The sequence below is a fragment of the Canis lupus genome, chromosome 6 (genome assembly GCF_011100685.1).
Source record: "Canis lupus familiaris isolate Mischka breed German Shepherd chromosome 6, alternate assembly UU_Cfam_GSD_1.0, whole genome shotgun sequence".
NCBI lineage: Eukaryota > Metazoa > Chordata > Mammalia > Carnivora > Canidae > Canis > Canis lupus.
The window spans coordinates 3,948,064-3,961,077 of NC_049227.1; positions in this window are offsets into that span (position 1 = coordinate 3,948,064).

Here is a 13,014-nt window from a genome sequence, read left to right on the forward strand (position 1 = left end):
GCCATAAACGTAGTTGAACATATGCAGAAGGCTTTGATGACTCCTGTAATTTTTTGACTTAGATTTTTGGAAAAAAAATCTTATCCAGCTCTATATTAAAGTCTCCTCCTACTAGAATGTCAAGTGATAAACTTCAAGCCTTTTTTATTCCTTTCTCCCATTTTCAAACCTTCTCCAGGAAGGCTGTTACTGCTTCCACTCCCTTCCTCCTGTCTTCTGTCTTCTTTGAGCAGCTGAGATGCTTCTTCCTTGGGGATGCTTCCTGACTCTATGGGATGAGACTCACCCCAAGTATGCCAAGCTGCCTCCTGCAGATTTTACTTAACCTTGACCAAAATATCAATTTCTGATCGGGGTGTATTTTGGACCGCAGGTAACAGAAACCAAGGCTCACAATGGTTTTAACAATTGAGATGCTTAGTTGTCTCATATAACAAGAGGTCTGCTGTTAGTTCTTTGGTGGGAGCAGTTGTTCCCTAATGCCATTAAGATCTAGCCTCTTTCTCATTTTCTACTATGTCGTCTCTGGTTATGGGCATTTGGACCTTGCACTTAGCACCTCTTGGTCACCATGATGTAGCCCTTTACATTCAAGGAAGGGAGCAGGGATTCCTATGACAAAAAGGATCCTCGCTTTTTCAAGGAGGGGAAAAAATGTTTCCCAGATGCCCATCAGCAGAGTGGCTTTCCAATCTTACTGTCTAGCTAGATCACAGGCTATCCCTGGCTGTAAGAGGGGCTGCCAAAATTAGTATCTTTTCAAGGGAAATAGAATTGTCCACAATTAGCTTAGATTTATTGCTTTGAATTGGATAGGTCCTGCTGGTAAGAAAAACATTCAAGATGGGCAGGCAACCAATGTCTATCTATGCATAGATGGTACATTCTTATCTTGCTACTGGTTTGTGCCACAAACATATATCTTACTCTGCAGTGTAGATATGTCACTGGGCAGTGGCTGTAAATATTTATACATGAAATAATTATTTTTTTCACTGATCTCCATTTAAAAAAAACTTAGGTTTATGTGGAAAGTATTTTGCCCAAGATGATACCAAATCACATGCTTAAAAATGGTGATAATACAGATAGTGAAATACAAAACTCTATAGGTGATTTCCATATTTGAGCAATAAATGTGTTCCAGAAAAGCGCCCCTAAGGTGACTTTGTGTTAAAGTGAATCCTGTATTCCCTTTAACCATTATTATGAAACTGGAGATATATTCTCATTAGAAGACATTCTTCTGTAGTTGGTAGATGTAGCTGAAAAATGGTAGCAGCTTTCTATATGGCAACCCAGCTCCCAAACGGGGCTTTGTATCATAATCACATCCTGGGGTTTTCTAAAACTACAGAATTCCCAGACTTCTCTTCAAATCGGTAGAATCACAATCTCTGAGAAGGGAGCCTGGGGAGCTGTGGATTTATAAATTTTCTCAAGTGATGTTGATACATAGGCAAGTTTAGGAATCATTGCCACAGATTCAGACCTATAGAACTATGGAAGTTAATGGTATTTTGAAATAAATTTAGTTCAAATGCTTCATTTTACAGATGCATAAAGAGAATGCCTGAGCCTTGCTAGAAGATATAGGAAGTGTATGGCAGCAAAGACTTGAATCCAACCCTCTAGAACTTGGTACCTGTTCTCTCACTAGGATATCACCCTACTGGGGAAGGGACTTGATACTACATACAGTGCTTCCAAAGTTTTATGGTATTTTCTGAACCTGAAATCTACTGCTTGCCTTCATATTTCTTACTCTTCTCTTTGATCAGAACTTCCCTCAGAATGTAAGGTTTCTTTTTTTTTCCTTTTTTAAAAAAGATTTTATTTATTTATGAGAGAGAGAAAGAGAGAGAGAGAGAGAGAGGCAGAGGGAGAAGCCGGCTCCATACAGGGAGCCTGATGTGGGACTCGATCGCCGGACTCCAGGATCACGCCCTGGGCCAAAGGCAGGCGCTAAACCGCTGAGTCACCCAGGGATCCCCAGAATGTAAAAAACAAAAAACAAAACAAAACAAAAAAACAAAAAAAAAACATTTTTAAAGATTTTATTTATTTATTCATGAAAGACACAGAGGAGAGAGAGAGGCAGAGACACAGGCAGAGGGAGAAGCAGGCTCCATGCAGGGAGCCCAACGTGGGACTGGATCCCGGGACTCCAGGATCATGCCCTGGGCCGAAGGCAGGCGCTAAACCACTGAGCCACTGAGGGATTCCCCAGAATGGAAAATTTCTACAAAAGTCATCAAACACCTTAATCTTAGAACTCCCTTTGGGCCAGAGATACACATTGCCTTACAGAACCAGGTTACATCGCTTAATTAGCTGGGAACTAATAGCAAAAGGCATATACCCCAAACAGAAATCTTAAATTTGAAGATCTATGACATTTTTTTTGTATAAGCAATTTTGCTCCAAATTTTATAAAATGAGCATATCTGCATTTGGAAGTTATTCATGACATACCCATGAAGTTAGCTTATTGTAAGGGAAAAAGGAAAGGTGCTAAGAGTTCATTCATTAGATGAACTTTTTTTGTGGCATGCTTATACTATACTAGATCCTATTCCCGATATTACAATCAGGAAGGTTGTAGAAAGGTTAGAAAGGTTTGGGGATGTTGGGGAAGAGAGAACTATTAACAGAGTGCTGTAATATAATGTGATAAATGGCAATATTCAAGGAACACACAAAGCACAGTGATCATATGGAGGAGGAAGAGATGAATTTCTTTTGGGGTGGGGGTGGGAGAGGCCTTTAAGCACAATATGTGACTTCTGAGTTGAGTCTAATGATGAATAAAAATTCACAAACAGGACGAAGGGGACTGACATGCCATGTCTGTGCAAATACCACGTGCAAAGCCTAGGGGGCTAGGGTTCCCTTGGAGAACTCTGAGTGTTATATGGGATGTGACAGAGGTGGAAGTGGCAGTGGAGGGGCCAGCTTGGGAAAGGACATAGGTGACAGTCTAAGGCTTGTGGGCATCAATCATCCCATGAACAGTGGGGACATGTTGAAGAGCTTTCAGCAAGGGAGTAGCAGACTTGGAAGGAAGCTACATTGGTGGGGGAACATTCTGAAGGCAGGAAATCATTTATGGGTTATTGCCATCATTTGATAAAACAGGCTAAGAGATTTTCATGGGGGTAGAAATAGGGATAAGGAAGAGGGAAGGAACCAGTAGGTGTTTAAGAGGTTGAATTGACAGGAGCTTGGGGCTGAGTGGCTGGAAAAGATGAGAAGGAGGAATAGTGAGAACAGTCCTCATGTTTCACATGTTGGGAACAGAAAAATGAGAGGAACATTCTGTTTTATTTTGTGGGGAATATAGTGAGTTTAATGTTAGCCCTTGACTTGAGGTACCTAAAAGATGTAGGGATGAAATGTCCATAGGCAAGAGAGAACTTTCTGGGGCTTCAGCCTTGGGATACATCATTTTGATGATATATTGACTTCCCATGTTGACTAAGGAGAGACTTGAGACTGTAAACCAGGGGGCTCTGAACATTCAAGGAGTGTGTCAGCTTTTGCTGCATAACAAGCCACTCCAAAATTAGAGGCTTAAAATAACAAGCATGTGTTATGTCTTATGATTGGTGGTTTGGCTGCGTGGTTCTTGGAAGAGGCTGACTGGCTGCTTTGTGCTGGCCACTCTCAATGTCTGGCGGTTGGCCTGATGTCAGCTGGGGTAATAAGTTGATCTGGCCACAATGTCTCTCATCATCCAGCAGGATAGCCCAGGCTTATTCCTATGGCGGTGATTTAGAGATTCCCAAGAGGAACAAAAGAGGGAAGAACTCCAGTGCCCAAATATTTTTCAGGTTCCTGCTTCTGGTGTCACTTTTTCTACATGTCATTTATCAAAACAAGCCACTTGATGAGCCCAAAGTCAGTGTGGGAAGGGACACAGACACAGAAAGGGGAATTATTTGTGGTTATTTTTGTAAACATTCTCCCACAGGGGCATGACAAGTGGAAACAGAACCAGTGAAAATCTGAGCATCTACTTTGTGCCTGCAGTGTGCTGTGCAGTTTAGAGAAGTTTACAGAGGCAATAAATCAGCTCAAAGTCATTATTTCCTAAGTAAATGAGCTGTCATTCAAATCTTGCTCCATCTAGGTCCAAAGTTCATGCTTGATTATACCTTCACTGTCTCTATTTACTCAGTATAGGCTCCGTGTGTTGGCAAACTTGCATATTGTGCTAAGAATTCCTTCTGCTGCCCCTGAAGCAAACACATAAGCTAAAAAAGAATAAAGTGACCCTTTAAAATGTTCAGATTAGAGGTAATATGCTTGTATTTGACCATTTGTTCTTGATTATGACTAAAGCTAATTGTTTGTCTCATGGCTGGTTAGGGATATTAGGACCTTAAGCACTGCAAGTGCATTCTGGGGTTTGGCATATTTGGCTCAGGATGACTCACAGGGAGTGTTCACTTGCTTTTGAAAGGTGTTTATTTTTCCTCATTAAGCCTGTGTGCAATCTATTCTTTCTGCAAATGCCAATTTCTTCTTTCAGGCTGGCTTTCAAGAGGAGCGCCTTGGAGCAGGTGCTTTGCTGTATCCTCACTCTCCTCACGTCACTGCGTCTATTTTACATGGTTAGCTCTTAGCAGAGATTCTGCACATAGGATTTTTATTGTATGAGAAGGTATAATACGTGAGGATCATTAGAAGGCCCTGGGCAAGTTGTTGCTTCTCATTGTAACTCCTTTCTTGGCTTACAAAAGAGGAGGGGTTGGGATCCCTGGGTGGCTCAGCGGTTTAGAGCCTGCCTTCGGCCCAGGGCATGATCCTGGAGTCCCTGGATCGAGTCCCACATCAGGCTCCTGGCATGGAATCTGCTTCTCCCTCTGCCTGTGTCTCTGCCTCTCTCTCTCTCTCTCTCGAATAAATAAATAAAATCTTAAAAAACAAAACAAAACAGGAGGGGTTGATAGATGACATGTAAGTTCGCACCCACCTCTATGGGCTAATTGTTTGTGATTTATGATCCTTGATTCTTGGGTTCTGAAGGAAAGTCAAGGGTTCAGGTTAGCTTAATGTACAACATTCTGTGTGATCCTGGTCCTGAATATTTCTCTAGCATTGTTTTCTGCCACTGCCCTTCATGGCCATGTCATAACACTAGCCCTCTCCTCAAAATCCATGTGCCTTCATGCCCTCACTCTGCACACGTGATTCCTTTCCTGGAAGGTTCTTTCTTGTCCTTGAAATATCAGCTCAAAGCTCAGAGGTAGCAGTCTCTATGAAGGCTACCAAAATCTCTACCACTGCATCCAAGTTCCTGATAGTAAATGGGAGTCTTCTCTCTGCCCTCCAGTGTCCTGTGTATATCTCTAGCAGAACAAGAGCAAGCACACTGTGTCACAATTCTGTGTCTCTTCTTTGGACTAGGAATTCCAACGTGGCAAGCATCTGTACGTGTCTAGCTCCCTAGTACAGTGCTTGGCACATAAATGATGCTCAATACATGAGGAGATATAGAATAGCTGCCCGCATCCTTTCCTGCAAAATCTCCAACTCATCCAGCATCTTCTGATGGTGATGCTGACCTCCATCTTATAATGCTGGGAGGCTATATTGTAATTGTTGCTGCCCCTGTAAATACTAGGGCTAATGTCTTCAGGTTTAGCAGATTGGTAGGGCAGCTCCAGCTTCTGGGGGCCCATGATTGAATTCCAGGCAAATTCTAGCTTCACTGACCTCCGGTTTGTGTGATTTGAGGTCCTTGGAACTTTCTTCTAGTCTTTGCAGAGAATGATCAACTATAGTTCTGGTTTCCAATACCTCAGATGGGCTGAGGAGTAATCTAATCAGGGGATGTACCAGATGGGAGGAAAACCAGAAGGCAGGTGGATAACACAGAGGGATATCACTGAAGTTCAAGGAGGTTCCGTTCTTCGGTCACTGGGAGGATGGTGGTGGTGTTATTTGTAGAAGTGTCTAACATGGGAAGGGGATCAGGTTTAGGATGTAAGATGATAAATGTTTGGTCGTGCCAAGCTTGAAGTGTTTGTGGGATGGGATGCCATTGTGGAGTTGTTCAGTAGGTAGTCGACATGGAGATGTGAGGCTGGGGAGAAATAGGTGAGAATCGTAGCAAGAAATATGGGGTTTACTAAAGGTAAGGGAGTGGATGGGCTTGCCAAGAGAAAATATATAGTGACAAGGAGAAGCTGCTGAATGGATACTTGGAGAACATCTAGTCTAACTATGATTCAGAGAGATGGAGAAAGATGTAAGAGTCCTGGGAGAATATAAAACCAGGAAAATTTATGGAGTAGAGTTTGTTGAGAACTGATTTGGAGACTCTTAAAGAGAACTCTTACTTATATATATTAAATGAAAAATAGAATTTATCTTTTGGAATGATACTCTCCTTAACTATGTACAGAGTGTCTGTAGGTTTGTGCATGGAGGCTGGTAATAGAATTAGTTGAGTCAGCTCAGACAATAGGTAAGGAGATAGATTTTGCATGGGAGTGGGGAAATTTCAGTAAGATGGGATACATTAGAAGTGTCTGTTGACACAGAGAATCACAGGGCTTTAATACAGGTTAAATTCTTTATTATTCAATTAATCAATTCTTTATTATTTTGAACTGCTTTATTATTATTATTATTATTGTTTTAGAGAGAGGATGGGGAGGGAAAGAGGATCTTAGGGTAGACTCCATGACCAGTGTGGAACCCAGTGTGGGGCTTCATCCCATGATCCTGAGATCACCATGTGAGCCAAAACCAAGAGTCAGATACTTAACCGACTGAGCCACCCAGGAACTCTCCTTGACTGCTTTTTAAAATAACATGTTTTTTTTTTTCTCTCTAATCTTTGTCTATGAGTGAAAGGTATTTATTTCTGGTTTACAAGTACAATAACGATGCAAATGGGATGAACTCTGTGCTTTAATTAATTAATTTGGTTTTGGTGTTCATTCAGTCCTCCGAAAGAGGCTGGTTTATTGGAAGTTATTCTGTTTCATTTTTGCTTTTCTTTTTAATAGACAATTAGTACTCAGAAACACATTGGGAATTCTTATTGATTGTGATAAAATATATGGAAAACTTAGAATTTTAACCATTTCAAAAAATTTATTAAGTTTAAAATTTTTAATTCCAATATAGTTAACAGCTAGTATTATATTAGTTTTAGGTAAAATTTTAATCATTTTTAAGTGTACAATTTGGTGGCATTGGATACATTCACAGTGTTATGCAATCATTGCTATTATCCGTTTCCAGAATGATGATTTTCATCATCCCAAAGAGAAACTCTGTAGCCATTAAACATTAAGTCCCCACCTACCTGTCCCCTCAGCCCCTAGTAACCTCAACTCTCCTTTCTTTCTCTATGAATTTACTTTTTTTTTTAATTTATTTTTTATTGGTGTTCAATTTACTAACATACAGAATAACACCCAGTGCCCGTCACCCATTCACTCCCACCCCCCGCCCTCCTCCCCTTCTACCACCCCTCGTTCGTTTCCCAGAGTTAGCAGTCTTTACGTTCTGTCTCCCTTTCTGATATTTCCCACACATTTCTTCTCCCTTCCCTTATATTCCCTTTCACTATTATTTATATTCCCCAAATGAATGAGAACATATAATGTTTGTCCTTCTCCGACTGACTTACTTCACTCAGCATAATACCCTCCAGTTCCATCCACGTTGAAGCAAATGGTGGGTATTTGTCATTTCTAATAGCTGAGTAATATTCCATTGTATACATAAACCACATCTTCTTTATCCATTCATCTTTCGTTGGACACCGAGGCTCCTTCCACAGTTTGGCTATCGTGGCCATTGCTGCTATAAACATCGGGGTGCAGGTGTCCCGGCGTTTCATTGCATTTGTATCTTTGGGGTAAATCCCCAACAGTGCAATTGCTGGGTCGTAGGGCAGGTATATTTTTAACTGTTTGAGGAACCTCCACACAGTTTTCCAGAGTGGCTGCACCAGTTCACATTCCCACCAACAGTGTAAGAGGGTTCCCTTTTCTCCGCATCCTCTCCAACATTTGTTGTTTCCTGCCTTGTTAATTTTCCCCATTCTCGCTGGTGTGAGGTGGGATCTCATTGTAGTTTTGATTTGTATTTCCCTGATGGCAAGTGATGCAGAACATTTTCTCATATGCATGTTGGCCATGTCTATGTCTTCCTCTGTGAGATTTCTGTTCATGTCTTTTGCCCATTTCATGATTGGATTGTTTGTTTCTTTGGTGTTGAGTTTAATAAGTTCTTTATAGATCTTGGAAACTAGCCCTTTATCTGATATGTCATTTGCAAATATCTTCTCCCATTCTGTAGGTTGTCTTTGAGTTTTGTTGACTGTATCCTTTGCTGTGCAAAAGCTTCCTGGTGAGTACCTCATATAAGTGGAATCATACATGTTTATCTTTTTGCATCTGGCTTCTTTTACTTAGTATATCCTTGGGAATTCTTGACAGCTCTCTGGATTTTGGCTACCCCCTGTCCTGGGTACAGACTTCTGATGTATGTGACATAACTCTTTAATTATTTTCTCAGAGGTGTTTTCTCAAAAGAGTGAATAGAAGTTTCTCTCCAAAGAAGCCACTTTGCACCTTTTAAATACAACTTCCAATGGCCACAGTTGTGTGATGGGAGTCCTGGTGGTGGTTTCAGCTTTTGCCAAAGGACTTGCGGCACATGGTACTACTGATCTGCCACTTGGGTGCCCTGTATCATGTGGCTCTCACCATGGAGGGGACCCTACAAATTCTCGTGAGGTGGTAGGACACCTGGGCTTCCTTCTCCCGAGTAATTGCGACCCTGTCATGTGAGCACTTGTCACATGTCAAAACACTTCTTCATGTTAATGGCTTCCAGTAATTTTTTTTTACAAGCCCCAATTTTTTTTTTATTATTAGATTTAACAGACATGAAATTACTCTGCCAAATTGCTAGAAAGGTTTCCAAATGCTTATTTTCCCACTTTCTGAAGTGATCTCGTCATGGCCAGCAATGCATCATCCCAAACCACACCCTGACTGGTTCCCCCAGGGGAGCATCATACATCAGAGCGGGTTGCTTGGAAGCACACTTTGTAGATATTTTGAAATATATTTTCTCTCAAGGCAAAAGTTTTCCTCTGATGGACTTGACCCCTTATACTGTGGGAAGGGATTGTTTTGCCCGAACTAAATCTCTAGCTATTATCCAGCTTCTGAGGAAGAGGCTATCCTCCGATTGTTCTGTATCATATTTCCATTAGGAACTCTGATGTGGAGTTAGGAAACTTCAAAGGCTGGAATTATTACTATTGTTTTTTTAATTTAATTTTTTAAGAGAGAGTGCACAAATGAGTGGGCAGAGGCAGAAGGTGGGGGGAAGAGAGAATCTGAAGCAGGCTCTACACTCAGCATGGAGCCCCACACAGGGCTTGATCTCAGGACTTTGAGATCATGACCTGAGCCAAAATCAAGACTTGGATGCTAAACTGGCTGGGCCACTCAGGTGTCCCTGTTGTATCCATTCTCAAGGTGACTCGTCAGCATGCCAATAAGAAATCATCTGGGCTACCTTGCTGGGTTAAGTGGCTCAGCTCTACAACATATAGACCAACTCCTAGTCATTTTTTTTGAGGGGGGGGCTTATTAATAGTATTTAAATCTCTGAATGATTTCTGGTATAGTAACTAGGTGTGTACTATAGTTCTACAAGTTAACTCAGTGTTGAGTGTCAAGAATCTTTGGGGAAGCTGGAAGCATGAGAAATCTTATCAAGGCCTGTTTGGGCTCCATAGATAGGTGATACCATAGTACATTTCTGCTTAGGAGGTCATGATAATAGTCAAAAGATGGCCTCTTAGCATGTGAATCCCAGGATGCAGGAGAATGAGCTTCAAACACCCGAGCAGAGCAGGAGACAGTGTAGTGTAGGGCACCAGGTATGGGCATTGGAGTTAAGACCTGGCTTCCGCTCCTCCTCAGCCATTCATAATCTATGTGAGTTTGGGCAGGTACTTAACCTCTCTGAGCCTCATGGATTAAAAACATTAGGAGGATTAAATGAGAGTGTATATAGAGCTTGAGGCCCGGCATAGAGCAAGCACGTGCACGGTGGTTTCTCTCCCCTCTGTGATTTCTCTGCTGCAGTCCAGAAAGCAGCTTTTGAATGCTCAGGTTATAGGTGGAAAGACAGTCAATTGCTTCACAGCAGTGGTTGAGAACAGATTTATACTGCCTGCTGTTGCATTTTTCCCCCCTTGGAGAGTTTGTAGTCCTCGTCTCTTAAAGAGATTGTGTGTAGTAGCCATAAACAGGCTTTTAGCAAAATGGTTCTTTAATCCTGTTCAAGTATATTCTGGACTCACAATAAAAATGCAGATGAAAACAAAAGTGAGCTATCACTTTTTTACCTATTGGTTGGGCCAAGATCAAGAGTTTGATGCCACGTTGGGTTAGGAAGGGTAATGGACAGCAGGCACTGGGGGTGGGGGAGAGCAATTGGAACATTTTTGGAGATCAATTTAGTAATTTCTATCAAAATCCCAAATGTATATTTTACTTCTAGAGAAGAGTTTATGCTTGTTCATGTGCAAAATCAAGTATTTACTGACATAATGTCATCTTCAAGTTGTTTTTAAGTGAAAGAAGCAAATAGGAATGTGTAAGTTTGCTTTGTATATATAGTATTTATGTGAAATAAAAGGAAAAAATTCGTATATCTGAAAAAGGACATATTGGTCTGATAAGACGTTTAACTGTGGAAACACAAAGGAAATTAAATAAGACTATGGTATCCGCAGGAAGGTACAATGACATGCAGTCTTCTCTGTAGGTGTGAAACATGGATGTTCCATAGCTCTTTTCTTTGGTGTGTTTTTTTTTTTTTAAAGATTTTATTTATTTATTCATGAGAGACACACAGAGAGAGGCAGAGACGCAGGCAGAGGGAGAAGCAGACTCCCTGCAGGGAGCCAGATGCGGGACTCGATCCCAGGACCCCGGATCACGCCCCGAGCCAAAGGCAGGCGTTCAACCACTGAGCCATCCATGTGTGCCTCTTTGGTGTATTACACGGGTCCAAGTTGAGGCTATTTTGCAGTTCTGCTCTCAGCACCGAGGACAGAGTCTATCTCAGTAAATGCTAGTGAATGAATGAATGAGGTAACTTGACCTCTTTCCTGAGCTTGCAGCTGGATAAATCCTGCCAGTGGTAATGAGGGAGCTCCTGTACCACTGTATTCACCTAATGTTCACTACAGATAGTTTGGAAGATCTCAGTTGTCGTATAGAGAAGCAGGAGCCACACCCATACAACCTGGGACCATATGACCTGATTATGGATTGCTGGAAAGCCAGCAATATTATACAAAAGAACCTAATGCTTGGCACCATTTGACGAGTAATTTACATAGACAACTTCTTGTGATCAGGTCAGTTTTATTAGTTATTTTATTAAAAAATTTATAAGTGTTTGTGATAGAAAATAAGGATTAGTAAAAAATAATAATTAGTGATTCCATTAGCCAGATATAGCCACTGTTAATATTTTAGGATTCATCCTTCTTGTCTCCACTTTAACATATACATATAAACACATACCCCTTTCTTTATTTTGATCAATAATGTTTTCAGATGTCATATATTTTAATTAAATTAGGCCCTCTAATTTTTTTAAAGTATAGTTGACACACACTGTCACATTAGTTTCAGGTGTACAACATAGTGATTCAACATGTTTATACCTTATGCACGAGTGTAGCTACCATCTATCACCATACAATGCTAGTATAATATCATTGACTATATTCTCTATGCTGTATATTTTGCCCCCCATGACTTATTCATTTTGAAACTGGAAGCCTGTATTTCCCACTCCTTTAGCCCATTTTGCCCATCCCCCCTGTACCCTCCCCTCTGGCAACCACCAGTTTGTTCTCTGTATTAATGAGTCTGTTTTTGCTTTCTGTTCACTTATTTCTTTGTTTTTTAGGTTTTTTTATTCTATATATAAGTGAAATCAGATGGTATTTGCCTTTCTCTGTGAGACTTATTTCACAGAGCCTCTAGGTCCATCCATATCACTGAAATGGCAGGATCTCATTCTTTTTTATGGCTGAGTAATAGTCCATTTTATATATATCTCACATCTTTATCCACTCTCCTATTGATGGACACTCGGGTTGCTTCCATATCCTGGCTATTGTAAAAATGCTGTAATAACCATAGCAGTGCATATATCTTTTCAAATTAGTGTTTTGTGTTCTTTGTAAACACCTAGCAGTGAATTTACTGGCTCATGTGGTATTTCTACTTTTAATTTTTTTAGGAACCACCATACTGCTCTCCAGAGTGGTTGCATCAATTTGCGTTCCTACCAACAGTGTATGAGGGTTCTTTTTCTCCACATCCTTGTCAACCCTTGTTATTTCTTATCTTTTTACACACTCCCTTTGTCGAATAATCCCATTTCTGTTTTACATAAAACAAAAATTAGAATTTTAAAATTCTAATTAGTTTTAAATTCACTTAAATTAGTTGAAAAATCTATCTCCTTGTTCAGTCTTCTATCTTTGTACTTGGCTACATTCAAACAATGATCTAGTGTTCCTTCACCTTCTGTAGGTCATTCTCAGACCTTGAGTAGGCTTACTCTTACACGATTGTGTAGAGCTTCCTTTATTGTTTTTGGTTGTAATACTCTTTTCTGATGATTCTCCATAATATAAGGATGATTTCTCCTATAATCATGCATAATGACTCAGTTCTCTGAAATGTCCTACCCTTTTCCTTTGTGGCTTATTCTGGACTTCTCTCTACCTTGAAAATCTCCCCAAGTCTTGATTTTTCTTACCACTTGGTTCCTTTCTGTTCTTTAGACATAGCTCTCAAATTCCATTTCCACAAAGAAGGCTCACTTCTCTGTCTATTCAATTAGATGTCCCTTCTCTGCATTTTTGTTACACTTTATGCAGACTTCAATATCATAGCACACTTATTGTGTATTGTCAGTTTTGGCTTCCATGTCTGT